The sequence below is a fragment of the Dipodomys ordii genome, unplaced genomic scaffold (assembly GCF_000151885.1).
Source record: "Dipodomys ordii isolate 6190 unplaced genomic scaffold, Dord_2.0 Scaffold32, whole genome shotgun sequence".
Classification (NCBI taxonomy): Eukaryota; Metazoa; Chordata; class Mammalia; order Rodentia; family Heteromyidae; genus Dipodomys; species Dipodomys ordii.
Window position 1 is genome coordinate 3,851,241 of NW_012267248.1, and position 23,068 is coordinate 3,874,308.

At 39.2% G+C, this 23,068-nt stretch overlaps 2 pseudogenes; both read right to left on the bottom strand.

Moving 5' to 3' along the window:
- Positions 1-5,178: 5,178 nt before the first annotated feature.
- Positions 5,179-5,545, bottom strand: LOC105985897 (annotated as a pseudogene).
- A 798-nt stretch (positions 5,546-6,343) lies between these two features.
- LOC105985898 lies at positions 6,344-6,762 on the bottom strand (annotated as a pseudogene).
- Positions 6,763-23,068: the final 16,306 nt, after the last annotated feature.

Here is a 23,068-nt window from a genome sequence, read left to right on the forward strand (position 1 = left end):
TGAGGCCCTGGGTTCGATTCCTCAGCACCACATAAGCAAAAAGAAAAAAGCCGGAAGTGGTGCTGTGGCTCAAGTGGTAGAGCGCTATCCTTGAGCTGAAGAGCTGAGGGACAGAGCCCAGGCCCAGAGTTGGGGCCCCACAACCGGACCACCCCCCCCAAAGAAAAAAAATTAGTAGGTCAGGCACAGTGTCACATACTTATAATCCTAGCTACTCAGGAGGCATAGATTAGAAGGGTCATAGTTCCAGGGACACTTCAGACAAAAAGTGAGAGAGACCCCATCTCAAAGAAAAGCTGAGAATGGTGCTCTATAACTGTCATCCCAGGAATACAGGAAACATAGATATGAAGATTGTGGTTTGAGGGTCCCAGGCAAAAATATGAAACCTATTTGAATAATCAATTTGAGGCAAAAAAGGGCTGGGGCATGGCTGAAGTGGTACAGTGCCTGCATAACAAATGTGAGGCTCTGAGTTGAAACCCCAGTACCACCCCGCAAATAATATATATATATATATATATATATATATATATATATATATATAAATAATTAGGTAAAATTCCTAGCAAAATAGAAATAAAAGGACAACTCGCATATAAACATGATGCATTCTCAAATCCTAAGTACTGACTATCAGTGAAATCTTGAGGGACTCTTATTAAAACCCAGTGAAAACAAATGTCATCATTACAAGTAGCAAGAGTATGAACAAATTGAAAAAAAATGACAAAAACTGAGACAATAGCATAGTATTGTATAGTATTGACTGAATTTTTTGTTTATTTTTAAGCAGAGGGGAAATAAATCACACAAGGAAAGCACAGATAATATACTGTTGAGAGAAAAAGTAGTGGATAAAAGAAAACATGAAGTATAAGCCCAATTTTATGGAAGAAAATGAATCGGTTGAATGAATGAGGAAGATTTTCCTGACTAAAGAAAATTAGTTTGCAAAACAAATCTACATATTGAAATCAAAATTTTATGTTTTTCCCTAAAATCCATCTTCAAAAATATAAACCAGCTGGGCACGGTGGCTCATGCCTTTAACCCTAGCTACTCAGGAGGCTGATAACTGAGGATCAAGGTTCAAAGCCAACCCAGGCAGGAAAAGTCTGTGAGACTCCAAAAAAACAATAAATCTCCAATAAACCACTCAGAAAACCGGAAGTGGTACTGTGACTCTAGTGGCAAAGTGCTAGCCTTGCGCTTAAGAGCTCAGAGACAGCACCCAGGCCCAGAGTTCAAACCCCATGACTGACCAAAAAAAAATTATATATATATATAAATGAATGTTGATAGTAATTATCTTCAGAAACTGACATAAATGTTTTTATTTTAATGGTTATTTTATATTTTTATATATAGAGAGTTTTTTTTTTGTTTTAAGACAGAGTCCCACTGTATTTCACCAGGCTGGCCTAGAACTTGAAATCTTCTTACTTTAGCCTCTAAGTGCTAGAGATTACAGGTAGGTGCCACCAAGCTTGGTTTGAGACATGGATTTTTGAAATGGGGAAAATGTTTTGAGAAAAATAAGCATACAATTTTTAAATTTTGAATCTAAGTAAAGGTTAGCTTTCATGGCATTTTTCTATACCTGTCCAACAATTAGCTACTTATTATTCCTTTGGATTATCTCCAACCTTTTCTCTATTTAAAATGCCCATTCTGTCCTAAATATAAGGAACATTCTTTTCTTTCTTTCTAAACACATCCAGGCATAAAACAACACCCTTAGGGAGAGTTTTCCAAGTTGAAGTGATTTTTTTTTTTAATTGGTGAAACAGTTCTCAGAAGTTTGGTAAGAGCAGGCACAATAGAGCTGAACTGCTGGGGATACTCAAGCGTGCTAATGTTACCTGTCAGGGGATAAAGAGAGGAGGGCCCCCAATGGCTAGGAGAGGCAAGAGACCTCAAAGGGAACCTTGACTACTATCTCCCAAAGAACACTGTTAACTCTTGCTCTTATAAGAGGTCAGGAAGACATTTAGGATGATTTCGAACCACAACAGCCACCCAAGTGCCCAGTGCAATTAGAAATTAACCAGCCTACCTAATCCAGGAAATCCAACTCTACCTCCTAATTGTATCCTTTTCCCTCATTGGTAATGAATGGTATGTCTTTGGCTCTAGTCTTCAATTTTACATTGTTCCAATTTTACCATTGCTGATCTGCTTACTATGAGTTCTTTACCAGCTCCCAGTATGAGTCTCTGGGTGCCACCTTCCCAGCTGGTCAGGTAAGCATGTCCAATATGGCCGCTGCATTCTCAGGTAACTCACATCAGTCAGCACTGGTTGTTAAAGTCATACATTGTAGAACATGCTTTGGGGTCTATTCTCTCTTGGTTCTCTGAGTTTGTAATTTTCATCAAATTTGGAAATGTTCATTTTATCCTCACATACCTTGAGATTTAAATTATACATATGTTAACATGCCATTGTCCTGAGTTTCTAAGGATCTATTCACATTCTTTTTTATTCTGTGTGTACTATATATATGTTGGTTAATTTCTAACTCTATTTCTTCAACTTCACTGATATTTTCTTTTGTAACATCTAATCCACTGTTAAACTTATCTAGTAATATTTTTCTACCTCGGATGGTGTATTTTTCAGCCTCAGAAATGTCATTTGGTTTCTTTTTTGGTTTCTTTTGTGAGCATCAACACATGTTGATGCTTATGTTGATATTTCTTTTAAATCCTTGGATATATTGATAGCAGATTTTTTTTGTCAGTTGTGTGGGCTGAACTTTGGGCCTGGGCACTGTCCCTCAGCTCTTTAGTTCAAGGATAGAGCCCTACCACTTGGGCCACAGTGCCACTTCCAGCTTTTTTCTGCTTATATGGTGCTAAGGAATCAAACCCAGGGCCTTGTGCAAGCAAGGCAAGTACTCTACCATTGAGCCAACTTCCTAGCCCTGATAGCAGCTGTTTTAAAGTCTTTACTAATTTCATGATTGGATTACAATTCTATTGCTTGACTTTTCTTTCACTTTCTATTTCTTTACCTGTGGAATAATTTTTAATAAGATGCACTATTAAGTTGTTAAATGTGTAGACTTCATTGTCTTCTCTTAGTATTGAGCGTTGTTGTATCAGATAAGTCTTTTGCAAATAAGCTTCATCCTTTCAAGGACTGTTCTAAAGCTCAGTCTAAAGCTGCCTTTATTCTAGGTCTACATAAACTCTTCTATGCCCACACCCGCCCCCCTCAGGATTTAAGATACTCAAAGGTCAAGGGTGTCTGAGATCACTTCCTTCTTCCCTATTATGGATTATGGAAACACAGATGCCTCTCATCCTTCTGTTAGCTACAGAATTATTGATCAACATTAACACACCAGGAATAAATCCTTCTAAAGCTTTCTTTGAAGGTCTTAAAACATTGAACCTAACAGTACACTATTGTAGATTTAGTGAAGCTTAAAGCTAGTTTTCTCCTTGGCACTGATTGCCTCCCTTCTTCAGGCCCCTCCTTGCCCACCCAGAGGCTTGCTTCCTCTCCCTCTGAACCTCAGCACACCTCTTTGTTTAGGAAGGAACATTAGCAACAAAACCCAGCGCTTCCCAGTCCTGGCTACTGATTAGAATCACCCTAGGATCTTTACAAACACCATTCCCTGGGGGACTCAGCCCAGAGTCTGGTAAAATTCAAGTTAGAACCACTATATTAAGCAATTCAACCAACCAGTTCAGAGTTCTATACAAAATATTCAATTAAGCAAAGTATATCTCTCTATAACACACTTACTCTCTGCCTTCTATCTTAGAGACTTAGAGTCCATATTGGGGAATGTTAAATAAGAATCTCTACTCTGTCTTTCACTAATTGTGTAAATTTGGAGAAGTGACTTAATTTGGGAATTGCATTTTTTTTCTCATCTGTAAAACAGAAATCACACGATACTTTCCAGAGCTATTGTGAGTATCAAATTAAATTATACATGCAAGCAAAATGGGAAACGATTTACAAATGCTAATTATTATGAGTCTTCCTGCTTAACATTACCATATGCTATTTGGATTATATCCCCACACATTGTGGTATATTTGAATTGTAATTTCCTGTTTATTTTTTATGTATCCTTATATAATTTAAATCTCAGTTCAATTAAGACTATTTGGAGCAAGGCACAAGTTCTTTAGTCTATCTTATTTTACTTCTGAAGAAAATATAAGAGGTAAAAAACTTGGCAAAAACATAGTCCATTGTCAAATTTTTCCTTTGATTCAATAGTTTTAAAATTTAAAAACACACACCTTTTCTCTCATTTATAATATATACAATTACAGAACATGTGGTACATGCCATGAGACTTTTTTTACATTAACCTTTGATATTTTATCTCTATCAGTTTTAACTAGATAATTTGGCTCAATGACATTCAGAATTTTTTAAATTAATTAATCTTTTAATTAACTAATTATAGCTTTATTTTTGGTCTGGGTCTGGGCACTGGCTCTGAGCTCTTCAGCTCAAGGTGAGCATTCTACCACTTGAGCCACAGTGCCACTTCTGGTTTTTTGGTGGTTAATTGGAGCTAAGAGTCTCACGGACTTTCCTGCCCAGGCTGGCTTTGAACTGCGATCCTCAGATCTCAGCCTCCTGAAAAGCTAGGATTACAGGATGAGACACTGGCATCCAGCCTACTATTAATTTTTGTGTTCTGTTACTGGAGCACCTCAGGGCTTTGTGCTCTTGTTTTGCTTTTTCACTCAAAGTTGGTACTCTATCACTTGACCCACACTCATACTTCTGGCTTTTTGCTGATTAATTGTAGGTAAGAGTCTCATAGACTTTCCTGCCTGAGCTGTCTTCTTTTTATTAATTTTATTTTATTGTAAAGATGCTGTGCAGAGGGGCTGTAGTTACATGAGTAAGGTAAAGAGTACATTTCTTGTCTAGAGCTGGCTTCTACCAGTGATGTTTAGATCTCACCCTCTTGAGTGGATAGAATTACAGGCATGAGCCACTAATATACAGCTAATTATATTTTAATTTAATTGACATAGTGATTATACACATTTATGGGTACAATGTAATACTCTAATATTTTGTATACAATGTGTGATGGTCAGATCAGAGTAATTAGCATATCTATCGCCTCAGACGCATATCATTTCTTTTTTGTATTGCTTCATGCTTTATTCCCTTCTTAAGGCTTCATCAGTAGGTGGAATGGAAGACACCTCCCACCTGACCCCTCTGGCAGCCAAGGAATTATTCCCTTTCACTGCCTGCTCTGTCTGGAGGACCTGCACGTCAGTGCCTTGTTTCTCGAGGCACTCCACAGTGGATGGGGGCCCCTTTAAGGCCTCACTCATCCCTCAGCCAATCACTAGGGTCTGTACACCCATCTCAGCCACTTCCTTTACATCGCAGGCTGCACACCAGGAGAGTGCTCAGTTCGTCTTTCTCTCTAATCCCAAGGTCAGCTACCACCTGGCCAAACGTTACAATCCTTATAGGTTTTGGTAGAGCCTTGTACTTTCATTTGTCCCCATGAGAGGGAAACTATTTCAGGGGAAGACATAGGAACTGAACTGAAATGTGGAACTTGTGTTCTCAAAAATGCTCTTCCCTGCCCTTGGAGCTTCTTTTCCTCTCTCCTCTGCTGACTGGTTCTGGGCTCTCAGCCTGGGTGGTGGCAATGCTCCTCCAGCACTTCACCTGGAACCATCCAGCAAAGGGCTGGACACTCCCAACACATCTAATTTCTTAGTGCTGGGAACATTCAAAATCCCCTCTTCTAGTTATTTTGAAATAGCAAATCATTGCCAACCATAATTAATGCTGGTATGCTTTGGACTATTAGAAATTATGCTCCTATTACCCTGCACGTTGGCCTCATTAACATTCAACTTTAAACTGGATCGTCGTTGTTGTTGCTATTTGCTGTTGAGTTGTTTGACTTCCTTAAGCATTCTGGAAATGAATCCCTTGTCAAATGAGTAGTTTGCAGATATTTTCTCCCATTTTTGGATACTGTCCTTTCATTTATTGTTTCCTTTGCTATACAGAAGCATTTTGGTTGGTTGTAATTTCACTTATCAAATTATGCTTTTGTTACCTGAGTGGAAGTCATATCATTCTTGCTTTGATTGTTGTCCTGAAGTATCTTCCCTGTATTTTAGTTTTTTTGGTTTTTTGTTTTGTTTTTTCAGGGGGTGGGGCAAAGAGAGTAAATTTATTTGGTGAGTGCTGATGGCAAACATCATCCATGAGACAAGTTGGGCAAGGTACACTGTGACAAGGGACCTAGGAAACCTCTAAGGGCACACAACAATCTCACACTGGGCAAGGCACAAGCTTAGAGATACTGGGAAGGTTTTCAGCCACTCAGCACCATCCGGACAAGCTCTTCATAGTTAATACAGCCATTGCTGTCCTCATGCTCTGTGATGAATACATGACAGATTTCAGTGCCCATGACAGTACCATTCCCTTCCTTGGCAAACACCTGGAAGCCTTCTACATAATCCTCATAGGTTCCCTGGTCCTTGTTCTTGGCCATAGTCTGCAGCATGGACAGGAAGTGTTCTAAGTCCTGCACCTTTACATTCATTTCATCACCCCTGGGCTTCCCCAGGACCTTGAGCACCTCAGCATTGGTGGGGTTCTTGCCCAAAGCTCTCATCACATTCCCACACTGGCTGTATAGGATCTTGCCCTCACCTGTTCAGTCAAACAGCTGGAAAGCCTCCTTGAATTCTGTGGTCTGGTCTTTGGTGAAGTCACACATCTTGGCTGCTCAGCAATCTGAGACCTTTCCTGTAGTAATGATCTGTGTTTTTGTTTATTGGTTTCATAGCAGTTATATTTATGTATAGAGGAGTCTGGTCTCTATATGAGTATACAGTTTTCCAAGCACCATTTATTGAAGAAATTTCTCTAATGTATTTTCTTGTACTACCTTTGTTGAAAATCACTTGATTCTAAATATATGGATATATTTATTGGTTCCTTTTGCTGTTCCATTGGTTTAGGTGTCCGTTTTTATGTTGGTATTATGCTGTTTTGGGTTACTATTATTTTGTAGTAGTATGTTTTGAAGTGTGGTGCTGTACTATCTCCAAATTTTTCTTTTTGCTCAGGATTGCTTTGGCTACTTAGAGCCTTTTTTCGGTTCTGTACAAATTTTAGATTATTTTTTCTATTTTTGTGATGAATGTCATTAGTATTTTGATAGACGCTCCATTGAAGATTCAATGATCTGTGGATCACCTTGGCTAATATTAACAGTATTAATTCTTCCATTCCATGAATATGAAACATCTTTCCACATTTTTTGTATCTTCTTCACTTTCCCCATCAGTACTTTGCAGTTTTCATTGTAGGGATCATTTACTTCCTTGGTTAAATTTATTTCTTGGAATGTGTGTGTGTGTGTGTGTGTGTGTGTGTGTGTGTGTGTGTGTGTGTGTGCACGCCAGCTCTGGGGCTTGAACTGAAGGCCTGGATGCTGTCTCTGAGCTAGATTTGGCTCAAGGCTAGCACTATACCACTTGAATCGATAGCTGTACTCCTGGCTTTATTTTGGTAGGTAATTGGAAATAAAAGCCACGCAAACTTTCTTGCTTGGGTAGCTTTGAACCATGATCTTTACTTCTCAGCCTTCTTTGTAGCTAGGATTACACATGTAAGCCACTGGTGCCTAATTGGTCTGTAGATTTTGTTGTATTCTTGTGTCTAGTTTTAGTATCAGGGTAATGTACGGTCTTATCAGATGGCAGGGAAGGTGCTCCTTCACTTTCAGTATTTTTTTTGGTGTTGGTCCTAGAGTTTGACCCAGGATTTGGTGCTGTCCCTGAGCTTTCTGCTCAAAGCTAGTACTCTACCACTAGAGCCACAGCTTCACTTTTGGCTTCTGGCTGGTTATTTGGAGATAAGAATGTATAGACTTTCCTACCTGGGCAGGTTTTGAACTTTGATCCCCAGATCTTAGCCTCCTGAGTAGCTGTAGCTAGGATTCTAAGTTACCTGTGCTGGGCTCTATGCATTTCTTAATCTAATCAAGTGGAGAACCAGGATCAGTCATCACAAATACTTTATACTAGTTTCAGAATTGACATTAGTTTGTGTGTGTGTGTGTGCATGTGTGTGTGTGTGTGTGTGTGTGTGTGTGTATGCCCTGATACTGCAAAGGCTTGAACTCAGGGCCTCACACTCTTGCTTGGCTTTTTTTGCTCGAGTGGCACTCTACCACTTGAACTTAGCTCCACTTCCAGCATTTTGCTAACTAATTGGAGATAACTTTTGGATTTTTCTGCCCAGACTAGCTTTGAACCATGATCCTCAGATTTCAGCCTCCTGAGTAGCTAGGATTGCAGGCATGAGCCACCTGGCTTAACATTAGTTCTTTAAAAATTGGGTAAAATTCAGCAGTGAAGCCACCAAATACTGGGATTCTCTTTGTTGGGAGACTTTTTATTTCTAATTTAACATCATTATTTGCTTTCACCCTACTCAGATTTTCTGTCTTTATAGTTCAATTTTTTATAAGTTACATGTATCAGAAATCTGTCCATTTTCACCTATGTTTTCCACTGTCTTGGTATGCAGTTGCTCATAATAGTCTCTAACAATCTTTTGTATTTTAGTATCTCCTTTTACATTTCAAATTGTTTAGATCTCCTCTCTATTTTGCTTGGTTAGTCGACATCATCAACACGTGCCCCGTCTCCCACCAGCTATCTCTAGGGCTGAGGGTGGGTCAATCAGCTACTTCCTAGGACCTCAGTGAGCTAAGCTTCTGAGACCAGATGTATCATGTACTTCTTGGAGCCATAGGAGAAGCGGTAGGGCTGCTCATTTGCTTCCCTATATGTCAGTGGACCCAGCTATTAAAAGATTGGTGCCCAGCTACTTTCTGGAGCTGAGTGTGTGCACAGGGCCACTCAAGGATGGATGGGCAGGGTTGCCTGGATATTTCCGGCAGAAGGAAGGGGGGGTGAGGTCACTCAGCTGTCTTCTGGGGACTTTCTGCTCAGCCACTCAGAGTGGCTGCCCAGGTGCTTCCAGGATTGAGGAAGGAAGGGTGCTGCTTTTTGGATGATTGCTTGATCTGGGTTAGCAGAGTTACTGGGGGCAGTTTCTGGGCTGCTTTCCAGGACCCCAAATGTGCGGAAGGCACAGTGTGGGCTAGGCTTTTTCTCTGGAGCAAAGCAATGAGAACCTTCTCAGACAAGAACTAGTGCCTGAGAAGGCCTTAGGGTTTTCCAGTAGTATAGGTCTCAGGTTTTTTTTGAGGTGAAGGAAAGGGCCAGAGGTCTCCTGCTTGCCCTTCCCTTCTCAGTGACATCCTCCTAGAGCAAGGGAGATCTCCCTTCTATGTAAGGCCACTGTGTATTTCCATCCTGTGTGGTGTCCATGTCTTGTTCCTGCTGTGTTCTAATGCTCTGCCTCAAATACTCCAAGGAAATATCTGTATGTATTTCTCTTAAGTTCTTTGCTGTTGAAGAGAAGCACTCTGACACTTCTAATCAAATGCTTTGCTGATATCAACGTTTTTAGTGTGGCGTTTAAGCGTTTAATCCCAGAGCAGGTGAGAGGATTTAGAGCATAGATTAAAGTCTTGCCAGAAATCCTGGAAGGTATGGAATTCCCCACCTCTAGGCAAGAGAAAGATTTACCTGGACCTAGGAAAAGTGATGAGTAGAGAGAAAGGCAGAGGAGGAGGCATCACAAGCACAGCTCAGGAAAAGTAGCTACAGCTGGACCTGAAGGAGAGCGCTCTTCTGCTCGGATGGGGACATTCTCCCCCAGCCAGTTGTGTGGATGGCTGGCTAAGGAAGGGATTTTCCTCAATTTCCTCATGCCTTATTGTTTTATAGGATCCTGACACCAGGCACAACATTGGACACATGAGCAGAAGCTCATAAAATCTGAGGCCAACCTGTCTTAACTGCTCAATGTCCAAGTAGAAACTAAATTGGGAAATTAAAAAAATATTCTCTTTTCTCACATATTTGGAAATGTAGGATATGATTTTCACTTATCATATCTATGAATACCCATGTACAGGTATTTTATCATTCATATTTGTACTGACACACAGCACATAATTCACGGTGTCCTGTCAGTAATCGTGTTTCGATTGTTTTCTCTCTCTTCTAGCAATGCCAAGCAATCATTTAGGAAGATACCTTAGTATTACTGTGAAGTCACCAGTGTAAGCAAAATGATACCTTCAGATATCTCAGGAAGGTGACAATCTTGCAGTGAAGAGGGCATATACAACTTACTCAAAGAAAGAAGACATATATGTCAACTACATATACCTTGCTGAATGATGATGCTACACTAATGTCCACATTCTCCCACTGATGATGAGTTCTTTGCTGGTAAGAGAGATGGCGTGTCATTTTTATGGTACATTAAGAATTACAGAACTAATGTTATCTTATTTACAATGACAAATTGTCATGTTGAAAGCCATGGCTAGTCATTTTCCCAGCAGGGCATGGCTGAGATATGCTAAATGACTGTGGAAAAAAAGGCAATTCCGAAATCCTCATGTGTAGACTGGATCAGTCATCCTCAGATACACAGGCTTTTAATTCCATGAAAAGGAAGATAAAGAGTAGCAAATAAGTGGAGACATTTACTGAAAAGGAAAGCTGCTTGAAGCATGTAATTGCATTTCACTCATCATCCCTTTCTTCCCCTTTGCCCTTCTTCCTGTCTGCAATGCAGCTGAGTTGTCTATTAATAGACACAGATCTGGGATACAAGAGCAGTTGCCACAACCTTGGAAACAAAAGCTACCTGGTAAAGAGTGCAGAGCAAGAAGACAGAGGGATCCCTTAGGTGGTTGACAGTGGCTCTGACGGCCCATCGTAAGACTGCATGTTATGACAAGAAAATAATCTTCTGTCGTAAGTCACTGTGGTTAGGTTTTCTGTTTTCTGAGACTAAATGTCTGCCTCCCTAGTCAGACTTAAGTGTATAGCTGTGATTACCTAATGTTATAAGAAACATTATACATGTAGAGATGGGTTCATTGTTGAGATAAATCCATACTGTAGAAAGTTCTTGGCAAATTGGAGGAGTTTTGTTTAAACCTTTGTCAAATCAATTTCTAGTGTCATGACTTTTTATCTCAATTGAGCTTAAATTTTGTTATCTTTAAGTAGTTGTTATCATTGAAAAATCAGTTGATCAATTGATGTCACTTCTTTCATCATTTTGTTCCTTCCCTCCCAATGCAATTCCTTCCCTCAGTTCTCCTACTTCAAGGATATGTATTGAAGAGTATGGCTGCATTCTCCCTCATTATTCTCTTCATTCATCTTCCCCACACACTTTGACAATGGAACTTTTCAAAGGGCTTATGCTAGAACAGAAGTGATGTTTCTACAAATTTTTGTGCCTATTGTATCAGAGCAGCACAGGAGGACTTTGTGTGGAAATCTTTCAAGTTTTATCTTATGATGGTAAATATGATGATGCATATAATCCACATAATTAGTCACATAAAATACACAAAGGACATCTAATCAGAGAACAAGCATATGAGCAAGAGCCCTGGCTTACCCAACCTTCATTCCCTAAAAGATATGAACAACTTTGACCTCCTCAAGTTCTGGTGGACAGGCTACTTGTGGTGTGTGTGTGTGTGTGTGTGTGTGTGTGTGTGTGTGTGTGTGTACTTGGGAAAAGCAACACTATTAGTGTGGATGCCACACAGTAGTAGGGAGTTAAAATAAATTTAGAGTACAGTGAATTTAATATTCCAAAGTGATATTTTAACATTGCCTTTGGTTAAAATATGGCTAGATTTTTTATACATTTTCCCCTTCCAAATTATTTTTGATTTATGGATAGGCTTGAAAGAAATTCTGGGAACTATTGAATGAACAAAACTATGTGAGTTGTATGTCTTACAAAAACCATTAACTCAACAGGAATCATTAACTTAACTGTGAGATACAACACTGTGATTGTTATAAGAATTATAGGAGGAAAAACCTTCATAATCTAGGCTAGGCAAAGAGCTCTATGATTCATACAGCAAAAATAATCATTGGGCTCATTAAATTAAAAACATTTACTCTGCAAAACATCCCACTATGAAGAGGAAAAAGGCAAGCCACAGATTGAGAAGAATGTTTGCAAACCGTACATCTCAAAAAGGAGCAACATCGGAATATATAAAGAACTGTCAAAACCAACTGTCATAAACCACACAACCTAATTAGAGAATGGTCAAAAGACATGAAGAGCCAGCACTGAGGAGAATGCCCCAGATGGCAACCACACACATAAAAAAGATGCTTAACTTCATTAGCCACAGGGGTGCACATTAAAACCACAAGGAGGAAGAACTCTACACCTAACAGAAAGGATAAAATAAGGAATAGAGACCACGGGAAATACTGATGAAGATAAGGAGAAATGATGTCACTCAGACAATGCTCATAGGAATGAAAATTGTTCCGGTACTCTAGCAGTCCAGCAGTTAAAAACAACAACAACAGTCGCCAAGCTCAGTGCATCATCACCATATGATTCAGCAATTGGATTCCTGGGCATTTATTCTGAAAAGAGAAAAAGTTACATTTATATAAAACCTGTGCATGAATGTTTGTAACAACTCTCTTTGTAACAGCCATAACTGGGAACAACACAGATGCCCTTCAATGGGTGAATGGCTTAACAATCTGAGAGGCATCCTACATGGAAGACATAGAGAACGGACTGGTACTGGCAGCAATCTGGGTGAATTTCCAGAGAATTATACTCAGTGAAAAAAAAACATTACAAATGTTGTCTATAACATGATCTATTTATATAAGGTCTGTGAAATGACAAAATCTTAGAAATGGAGACTAGATTAGCCCAAGAGATTAAAAGGGGATAATGGGTGAGAGGAAAGTGGGTGTGGTTATAACCAGACAATACTTGGGGTCTTTTGGTAATAAAAATGCTCTGTATCTGAACATATCAATGCCAATATCCTAGTTGTGATATTATACTGTAGTTTTGCAAGATATTGTCATCAGGAGTAAAAAGCATAAAGGATGCTTCTATATTATTTCTTTTTTTCCTTTTTCTCCTTCCTTTCTTCCTTCTTTTCTTCCTATCTTCCTCCCTTCCTCCGTTCTTCTCTCCATCCCATCCCCCTCCTTCTCCCCTCCCCCTCTGTGTAGGAAACATGGCTTCAATTCAGGGTCTTGCACTCTTGCTCAGCTTGCTTTCTCATGGCTGGTGTTCTACCACGCGAGTCATGCTTTCAGCCCAGAATACTGGAGATGGAGTCTTGCAGATGGAGTCTTTCTGCCTGGTTTGGTTTTAGACCATGATCTTCCAGGTCTTAGCCTCCTGAGTAGCTAAAATTATAGGTGTGAAGTAGTTTTATCTCTTGTACTTTAATTTCCATATAGCTTATCACATAGTTAAAGGACCCTACTTACCATTACTCCATATCAGATAACATTGAAGTTGGGTGTGACCATAACAATACTCTTGACAAACAAAATGGGCACAGCTTTATATTGCAGAACCTTATTTCTCTTCCTCTGGCTGTGATGAACAACGCAGCCTTTGCGGTGATGGCTGCTGTGCCAGTCTGAGACCACAAGTGTTCGTTAGTGATGAACAGAGCCCTTCTGTTGGCCTGTTCCGACATGTAGCTTCAATAAGAAAGTAAATCCTTTTATTTAAGGCTACTGAGAAATCATCCCCTCCCCCACCCGGTGGTAGCATTTTGTGCATGTCTCCCTTTCTCTCCAGCATACCCCATCTTTCCATATCATTTCCTCTAGTGTCCAGATCCCAACATTCCTTTGTGAATGTTGGAACATATATATTATGTCATGTGTATGTGTGTGTGTGTGCGTGTGTGTGCATGAGTATTACTAGCAATTGAGCTAGACTTTGGGCAATGTGCTGGGCAAATGCCCTACCAAAGAGCTACAACCTCAGCTTTTACTGGGAGGGGTTCTCTTTATAAATATTTTTGGTAAAACTCAAATTATTTTAAAACTAAAAGTTTATTAAAATTAATATAATCTGGTGCCAATGGCTCATGCCTATAATCTTAGCTATTCAGGAAGCTGAGATCTGAGGATTATGGTTTGAAGCCAGTCTGGGCAAGAAAATCTGATAGCCTCTTATCTCCAATTAACTACTTAAAAAGCTGGAAGTGAAGATGTGGCTCAAGTGGTCAGAGAGCCAGTCTCAAGCAAAAAAGCTAAGGTACAGTGCAAGGCCTTGAGTCTGAGCCCCAATACTGGTACACACATAAAAATAAAATAATGGAATGCTCATTACCTAACTTATGTAACTGTAACCCCTCTGTACTTCACTTTTACAATAAAAATAAATTCAAAAAGTAAGGAAGTTATGTTAGTCACAATCAAGGGTTTGCCTGAAGAAAAAGTCTATACTAGTAACTGGTATGGTGGTTTACACCTATAACCCCAGCTACACAGAAGACAGAGATGGGTGCATCATGGTCTGAGACAAACATGAGCAAATGCATGAGACTCTGTGAAAAATAAAACTGTGGCAAAAAAAGGCTGGGGATGTGGCATGAGCTGTAGCATGCTTGTCCAGCATGTGTGAGACTCTGAGTTTACTCTCCAGCACCACAGAACTATGGAAAGAATGAATGAAGAAAGAAAGAAAAGAAAAAAAGAAAGGAAGAAAGGAAAAAGAAAGAAGGAAGGAAAGAAGGAAAGGAGAGCAAAGCCAAGCCATATCAGAAGGAATGTGAAGATGCTTGCCTATAATCTCAGCACTCAGAAAAGAAAGGCAGGAAGATTGCTAGTTCAAGACCACCCTGAGCTATACAGTAAGATCTGCCTCTACAGACAAATAAACAAACAAAAAGGAAACTTCTTCAGTAAAGACAATTACAAGGAAAAATATTTTTAGAAACAGTATCATTATAGTTTTTTTAACCGTATTTCAAATTTTCTGTGCAATTTAAAAGACAAATGCATAAAAATAATTCGTTGATCAATAGATATTGGATACAAAAGATACAATTTGTGACACCAGTCACATATTGTTTTAAAAGGAGAGATCTATATAAGAGCAGTCTTATATTAATATGGTAGACAAAAAATAAGAAAATGGGGGCTGGGAAGTTGGCTCAGTGGTAGAGCGCTTGCCTTGCATGCATGAGGCTCTGGGTTCAATTCCTCAGCACCACATAAGCAAAAAGAAAAAAAAAAGCCGGAAGTGGTGCTGGGCTCAAGTGGTAGAGCGCTAGCCTTGAGCTGAAGAGCTGAGGGACAGCGCCCAGGCCCAGAGTTCAGGCCTCACGACCGGACCCCCCAAAAAAATAAGAAGAAGAAGAAAATGGCAAAGGTAGGTCCTTTCCTAATAGTATTACTGTAAATTTACATGGATTTAGTTCACCAATCAAAAGCCATCTGGCCAACAAAATGCATAATAAAATAAAGCAAACAAGATCCAACTCTTTGAGTTATATGAGCGATTTACTTTAGATCTCAGGATGTACAGAAGTGAAGATGGGAAAACACCTTCCATATAAATGATAACTACAGGGAATAAGGGTGGCTAAATGAATCAGGCAAAATAGATTTTAATTGAAAAGATGTTATTGGAGATAAAGAAGTACAATGCACAATGATTTGTACATTGTGTCAATTTTCCAAGAATATATAATAATTATAAAAGATGCAATGAAACGTGACAATTCCATAACATTGAAGCACATGTCAACAGAATTGGAAAAGGACACAATTCTATATTAATAGTGGCAGACTTACTACCATACTTTCAATAATAGATAGACTAACCAGAATCAGTCAAAAGATTGATTTTGAAAGTAAGTGATTGGATTAACACTATCAGAAAATTGCAAGTTTAAGACTAGCTTGGGCTATATAGCAAGACCCGGCCTCAAAAATCACAAAAACAAAAATGAAGATTCTCTGGTAAAGATTAGTTACATGGAGAATTGTACAATCCAGTATTGTTATAGTTTTACCAAATACACATTTATAAAGCACTTCACTCAATAGACCAAATACTAAGCAACAGCTCATGTATTTAAACATTTAGTTCTATTGAAATCATAGAAAGTATCTTTTCAATTGGAATGGAATAAAACTAAAAATTAATAATAAAGGAAAACTGTAAAATTATAATAGTAATTACATTTAGAAAAATGTGGGAATTAACCAACATATTCACTCAACAAATGGGTCAAAGAAAAAGTCACAAGGCAAATTAGAAAATGATCTTGGAATGAATAAAAATGAAATATGCTAAAACTGGTAGGATATAACGAAAGTGACACTGAGGGAAGATTCTGGATATAAATGCATTAAAAAGAAGTATAATAATAGAACACTCTGCCAGAAGTAAATAAATAAAGAATGAGGTCCTCTCAATTGGTGCTCAAAAGGGCATTTTATAATATTCAGTACCTTTTCCTGATAAAAACTCATAACACACCAGTGATAGGAGAGAACCAATTCAGCATACAGGCCATATGTCACACTAGGAATGAAAGAGAAGTCATCTCAACCTAAAGACCATACGCAGAACACTTACAGCCATCTAAGGACTTTCCCTCTAGAATCAGGAAGAATAAAAGGCTGCCTACTCCACTGCTTTTTAATAGCCTGAGCAAGAGCAAATAGACAAGAAAAAGAATCCAAATTAGAAAGGAAGAAGTAAAACCATCCATTTATAGACAATATCCTCAGATGGAAAACCTTACAGATTTCACAATCATCATGAATTCAGCAAAGTTTCCAAGTTATAAAATCTACATACAAAAACCAATTGTTTTTCTATATACTCATAATAAACAATATCAAAAGGAAATAAAACAATTCAAATATAATATTACTGAAGTAATTCTAATTAGGAGTAAATGTAACACAAGGCCAACAACATGTACTAAAAACTATAAAATGTTTCTGAAATTAATTAACAGTAACTAAACACATGCAAAGAAAACAAATGTAAAGGGTGGTTATTTATAATTTATAATAAAATATCTGTTTTTTGTTTTTGTTTTGTCAGTCGTGGGGCTTGAACTCTGGGCCTGGGTGCTGTCCCTCAGCTCTTCAGCTCAAGGTGAGCACTTGAGCCACAGCACCACTTCCCATTTTTCTGGTGGTTAATTGAAAACAAGAGTCTTTCTGCCTGGGCTGCCTTTGAACTATGATCCTCAGATCTCAGCCTCCTGAGTAGCTAGGATTACAGATGTGAGTCACTGGCACCCAGCTCTGAAGTTTTGTAATGTGTGAAGAAAACAAATTTAGCTGGGGTGCTGGTGGTTTACACCTGTAATCCTAGCTTCTCAGGAGGATGATATCTGAGGATCACGGTTCAAAGACAGCCTAGACAAGAGAAAGTCCATGAGACTCTTATCACCAGTAAACTACCAGAAAACCAGAAGTGGTGCCGTGGCTCAAGTAGTAGGGCACTAGCCTTGAGCTGAAGAGCTGCGCCCAGGCCCAGAGTTCAAGCCCCACAACTGACAGAAAACAACAAAAATAACAATAAGTTTATTCCTGGAGGCTGAGAAGCCCAAAGCATGGAATTACATCTGGTAAAGACCTTCTTATTGTTCATATATAGTAGAGGGTATCCTGTGGCTAGAAAACAAGTATCCATATTCAGATCTCTCATCCTAATTAAGCCACTAATCCTAACATGTAGGCCCCACCCTCATGACTACATCTAACTCTACTCTTTGCAAGTCTCACCTGTAAGCACAGTTAGCTCTTCAGGTCTTTCTTTAGTTTTCACATCCATGGATTCAGCCAACCATGGATTTTGAAAATGGTATGTATTGAATATACACAGAAGTTTTTCTCCTGTTAAATTCCTAAACAACACAGAACCACTATTAATTTATTTGTAGTTATTTTTTGTTATTTATGGGGCTTGAACTCAGGGCTTGGGAGCTGTTCTTGATCTCTTTTTGCTCAAGGCTAGCAATCTACCACTTTGAGTTACAGTTCCACTTCCAGCTTTCTTCTGGTTAGTTGGAGATTAAAGTCTCATGGAGTTTCCTGCCTGGGATGGTTTTGAACCACAATCCTGAGATTTCAGCCCCTTAAGTAGTTAGGATTACAGGCATGAGCCACCATCACCTGCCTCAGAAGCACTATTTATACAGCATTTGTACTGGACTTAGCTTTGTAAGTCATCTAGAAATGATGTGAATACTCAGGAGGATGTGCGGACCACATGCAAATACTGAGCTTTTTATAGAAGGGACTTGAACATCCATAGATTTTGCTATTGCTCAAGAGGTCCTGCAATGGATCCTCCAGGAATAGCAATACAGAACTGTATCATCAACGTATGAATTAGAAGATTACGTTTCTAACAATTAACTTTGGAGGGAGGCACACTCAAACCCTAACAACTAATACTTAAGGTCTCAGAGTCCTCCCGCCCTAGTCTTCTCCTGTATAACAGATCGATGGATTAACTCTCCAGGGAGCCAATAGACCAGACCACCCAGATGACTTCTCCCAGTGCCATGTGGCATGTGCAGGCTCTCATCTCATTTTTTCCCCATACACTCCTCCCATCTCCCTGAGGCATTAACAGTGTATTTTGACTTTGTTACCTTGGAGACTGGCTTCATGCCACATACCAGCTTAGACAATAGTCAAACTGCAGTCCACAGAGTCTCAAAGAACTGGCCAAAGGTAGGTCCTAAAGCCACCAACAATGTTGCTCACCCTTTGGTTTCATATTCACATGCCTTCAGTTTTGTGTGGTTTTGTGTGTGTGTGTGTGTGTGTGTGTGTGTGTATGTGTGTGTGTGTGCATGTGTGTGCGTGTGTCTATGAGAGAGGGAGATAGAGAGAGAGAGAGAGTCACAGTCAGGGATGCCACTTCTGTATCAGAATGAGCCTCATTTTTTACAGAGGGAAATAATCTCCAAGTTCAGTGAGTCCCAGGATGCTTATTACTTTATTTTCAGATGAACTTGGTCTCTGTGTGCATAGAATACATGATAAGTACATTATAATTATCTCTTGAAGAGACAAAACATATCCAATTAGGTTGGCAGGTACCCAGAATTGGTGGCATCTGAATTGACCTGGGATAGTTAACAAAGATGACGTATCTTGGGACACTTAATTGGCATGTGTGAAGTCAAGTCCCAGAGATGATTATTGGCTTTGTTTTGATGTCCTTTAATTCTACATTTGTGTCAATTCCTCTCTTTTAGACACATGTTTATCTCCTATGTCTGTATTCCCAGAATTTTTCTGGGTAGCAAAGAAGCAATATCAATAAACCTAACACTTTTCCTGACTTTATCAAATAACAAAATAGCTAGTCAACTGGTGAAAATTTGATGGTATGACTTTTTTTGTAGTTCTTTTCAGGTAAATTATCTAAGAATTGATTTCAAAAGTATCTTTTGACTTGGAATCAGCCATCAACCATGAACTTGTGAAAGAATATCACATAAAATCCTAATATTTATACCAATCTTAGGAATGTCCTAAAGATATCCATTTCCATTTTGTCATTTAATTCAACCATAAATACAGTATGGATATTGATTCTGTTTTAAAGAAAAGATAGCTGATATTCTTGTGCTTGTATTGTGTCAAGTGTATGAAATAAACAATGCCAGCATTTCTTTACACTCACAGGTTTTTTGTTTTTGTTTTTATCAGTTGTAGGGCTTGAACTCTGAGCCTGGGTGCTGTCCCTCAGCTCTTCAGCTCAAGGCTAGTGCTCTACCACTAGAGCCACAGTGCCACTTCTGGTTTTCTGAGTGGTTTATTGGAGATAAGAGTCTCATGAACTTTCCTGTCCAGGCTGGTTTTGAACCACAATCCTCAGATCTCAGCTTCCTCAGTAGCTAAGATTCCAGATGTGAGCCACCAGCACCCAGCACACTCACAGTTTTAAATACCATGGCTACCCAAATTCATGGAGTTGGTTTTCCATACCAGTTGTCCATTTCTCTGTGAAAAAATAACTGGGTGTTCTATAATTCAGTTCAATTTGGACACTGACTGCTATGAGCATAGACCCCATTGGTTAAGTGCCCAGTCCCCATAAAGCTATTCCTCACTTTAAATATAATCATGTCTTCAGGTTTTTTGTTTGTTTGTTTTTTGCCAGTCCTGGGGCTTGAACTCAGAGCCTGTGTACTGTCCCTGAGCCTCTTTGTGCTCAGGGATTGTGTTCTATCACTTGAACCACAGTGCCACTTCTGGCTTTTTCTAGGTCATTTATTGGAGATAAGAGTCTCATGGACTTTTCTGCCTGGGCTGGCTCCAAACTATAATCCTCAGATCTCAGCCTCCTGAGTAGCTAGGATTACAGGTGTGAGCCACTGGCACCTGACTATGTCTTCAGTCTGTTATTTTTTTTTGTCTCTTAATCAATTTTCCCATCATGTCCTCCTCAGGCTTTATAATTAGCTAGGCAGTTCACAGAAGGCAAACATTTATTTACCTGCCCTTTATTGGTAAGAAGGACATGAATACTAATAGAAGATGAAAAAATATATAGGACCTGGCATGTTGGAAAGGGCAGAGAACTTCCATCCCCTCTCTAGCTGCACTGAATTCTCAACACCTCTGTGCATCCAACAACTCCCATTGCTATCAAATCCCATTGTTCAGGGAATTTTTTTTAACTCTGTACCTGGGTACTGTGCTTCAGCTCTTCAGCTCAAGGCTAATGCTCTACTTGAACCACAGTGCCACTTCCGCTTTTCTGTTTATGTGGTGCTGAGGAATCGAACCTAGGGCCTCATGCATGCAAGGCAAGCACTCTACCACTGACCCATCTTCCCAGCCCCTGTTCAGGGCTGTTTATGGAGACCTCAACACATAGTTGTTTGATTATTAACTCAATTTCTAGGTCCTTCCCATTTCCTGAAGTAAGAGGCTAGAAATTCAAATAATCTAATCATAGCTTGGTCTTTCTGGTGACCAATCTCCTTACTGGGACCCTTCCAAAGTCACCTCATTAGAACAAAAGATGTTTCTGTCACCTAGGAAATTCTGAGCAATTATGAGTTCTGTGTTGGGAACAGGCAACAGAGAATTTTTAATGTCTTGGGGGATGGGGATTGGAGTATATGCTCTATAAATGCATTGCAAACATTGCATACTGAGGAGCCCAAGATCTACTGGAGGTCTGAATAATTCTGGCTATTTCCTATCTGTACTGTAACAAGAGATGGAGTCTCGTGAACAATTTTGCCCAGGTTGGCCAGAAAGCTCAGTCCTCCCAATCTTATTCATTCAAGTAGCTAGGATGATAGGCATAGCACCTGACTGTACTTTCTTAGTGTTTTGATATCCTCAAAAATTTAAGCTATCTCGGATGGAGGTGTGGCTCAACTGATAAAGCTCCTTCGGATAAGCTGAGGCTCTAGTTCAATTCCCAAACAATAACAACAACAAAATAAAAAATGGAAGCAAAAATGTTTTAGCTGTCTATCTGATTTCAGTTGGTTTATTGTACAAACAACCATAATTGCATGTCTATCTAAAGTCTAGACAAGATTTTTTAAACCTAAAATCTGAACTAAAAGCTACTGTACTCTGCTCCTCTACCTCTGATGCAGAGGCTTGAGAGGGAAGATAAACCCTCAATTTGACTTTGCTGCTGGGAAATCTGTTGTCCATCAGAGATAACCCGAAGGACATTGCTTTAAAAATATCCGTGACCACAGGCTGCCACTTCCAAGACACTGCTGATAATAACATAACTTTGGGCTGCAGAAGCAGTTGACATTTTCATTTCAGAAGGTCTAAATGATTCACTCACAGTGAATCTGGATCGCAGAACACTGATGATCCTACAAGATCATCCCCTTCTTGGGCCTGTAGATAAGATAGTTCTTCTGCCTGTGGCTCTATACAATAGAAATCACCAGTTTTTCAACCTGTTGTATTACTATCTGCTACACTGTGAAATTTCAACAAACCACCTCAAGAACTCCTTTTCTCACACAAAATTATGCATCAGGATCAAGTTCACCTGTAAAAGAAAACCCAAAGTGTCAGAATCTTACACAAAATCTGGTACATATATATTTCCCTCTCAGGTAAATGTACACAAAACAAGTTGCTAGGGCTCCTCTATGATCAGCAATGATCCATTCTACTTCTCTCCTAATTCTCTGTTGTCATTTATCTCTCACTGCATGGTTCAAAAAGACTGCATTACCTCCAATCATCACATTTATATCCCATCCAAAAAGAAGGTAGAAAGTGGAGAAGAGGCAAGGTACATCTTCATATTGTCTCCAAGGAAGACTCTTAGAAACTCACAGACTCTGCATTCCCATATCATTGATCAACAAAGCTACATCTAGCTGCAGGGAAGCTAGAAAATACATTCCTTTTCTGGGTGGCAGTGTACTCAGATAAAAATAGTAGGATGCAGAAGCCAAGAATGAATTTCCTGCCTTTTCAGTTTCAAAACACTAAGGCTCAACATCCATTTGAGGATATCACCAGCCAGAGCTAGAACTCCCTACTCTTGCCCTCACCTTCATACAAAAAGAGATTCAGGCTGGGTGATCTTGTATTTAAAAAATCCCATGGACTCCACTCCCAAATTACTCGAGCTGATTCGAACCTTTGGCAAAGTAGCAGGGTATAAAATTAACCCTCAAAAACCAATGGCTTTTCTGTGTGCCAACAATGAGAAAAGCATGGCTGAAATCAAGAAAGCAACTCCATTTGTAATAGCCCACAAAAAATAAAATACCTAGGAATTACCTTAACCAAAGAAGTGAAGGACCTCTATGATGAAAACTTTAAAAACCTGAAAAAGGAAATCAAAACAGAACTTAGAAAGTGGAAAAACCTCCCATGCTCCTGGTTTAGAAGGGTCAACATCGTGAAAATGGCAATACTTCCCAAGGTACCTACAATATTCCAATCTTATTCTTCAAGGAAATAGAAGAGGCAATCCAAAAATTCATATGGAACAATAAAAGACCCCAAAGAGCTAAAACAATCCTTCAGAAAGAATAGTGCTGGAGGAATATCAATACCAAATTTCAAACTCTACTACAAAGCCATAGTAATCAAAACAGCTTGGTACTGGCACAAGA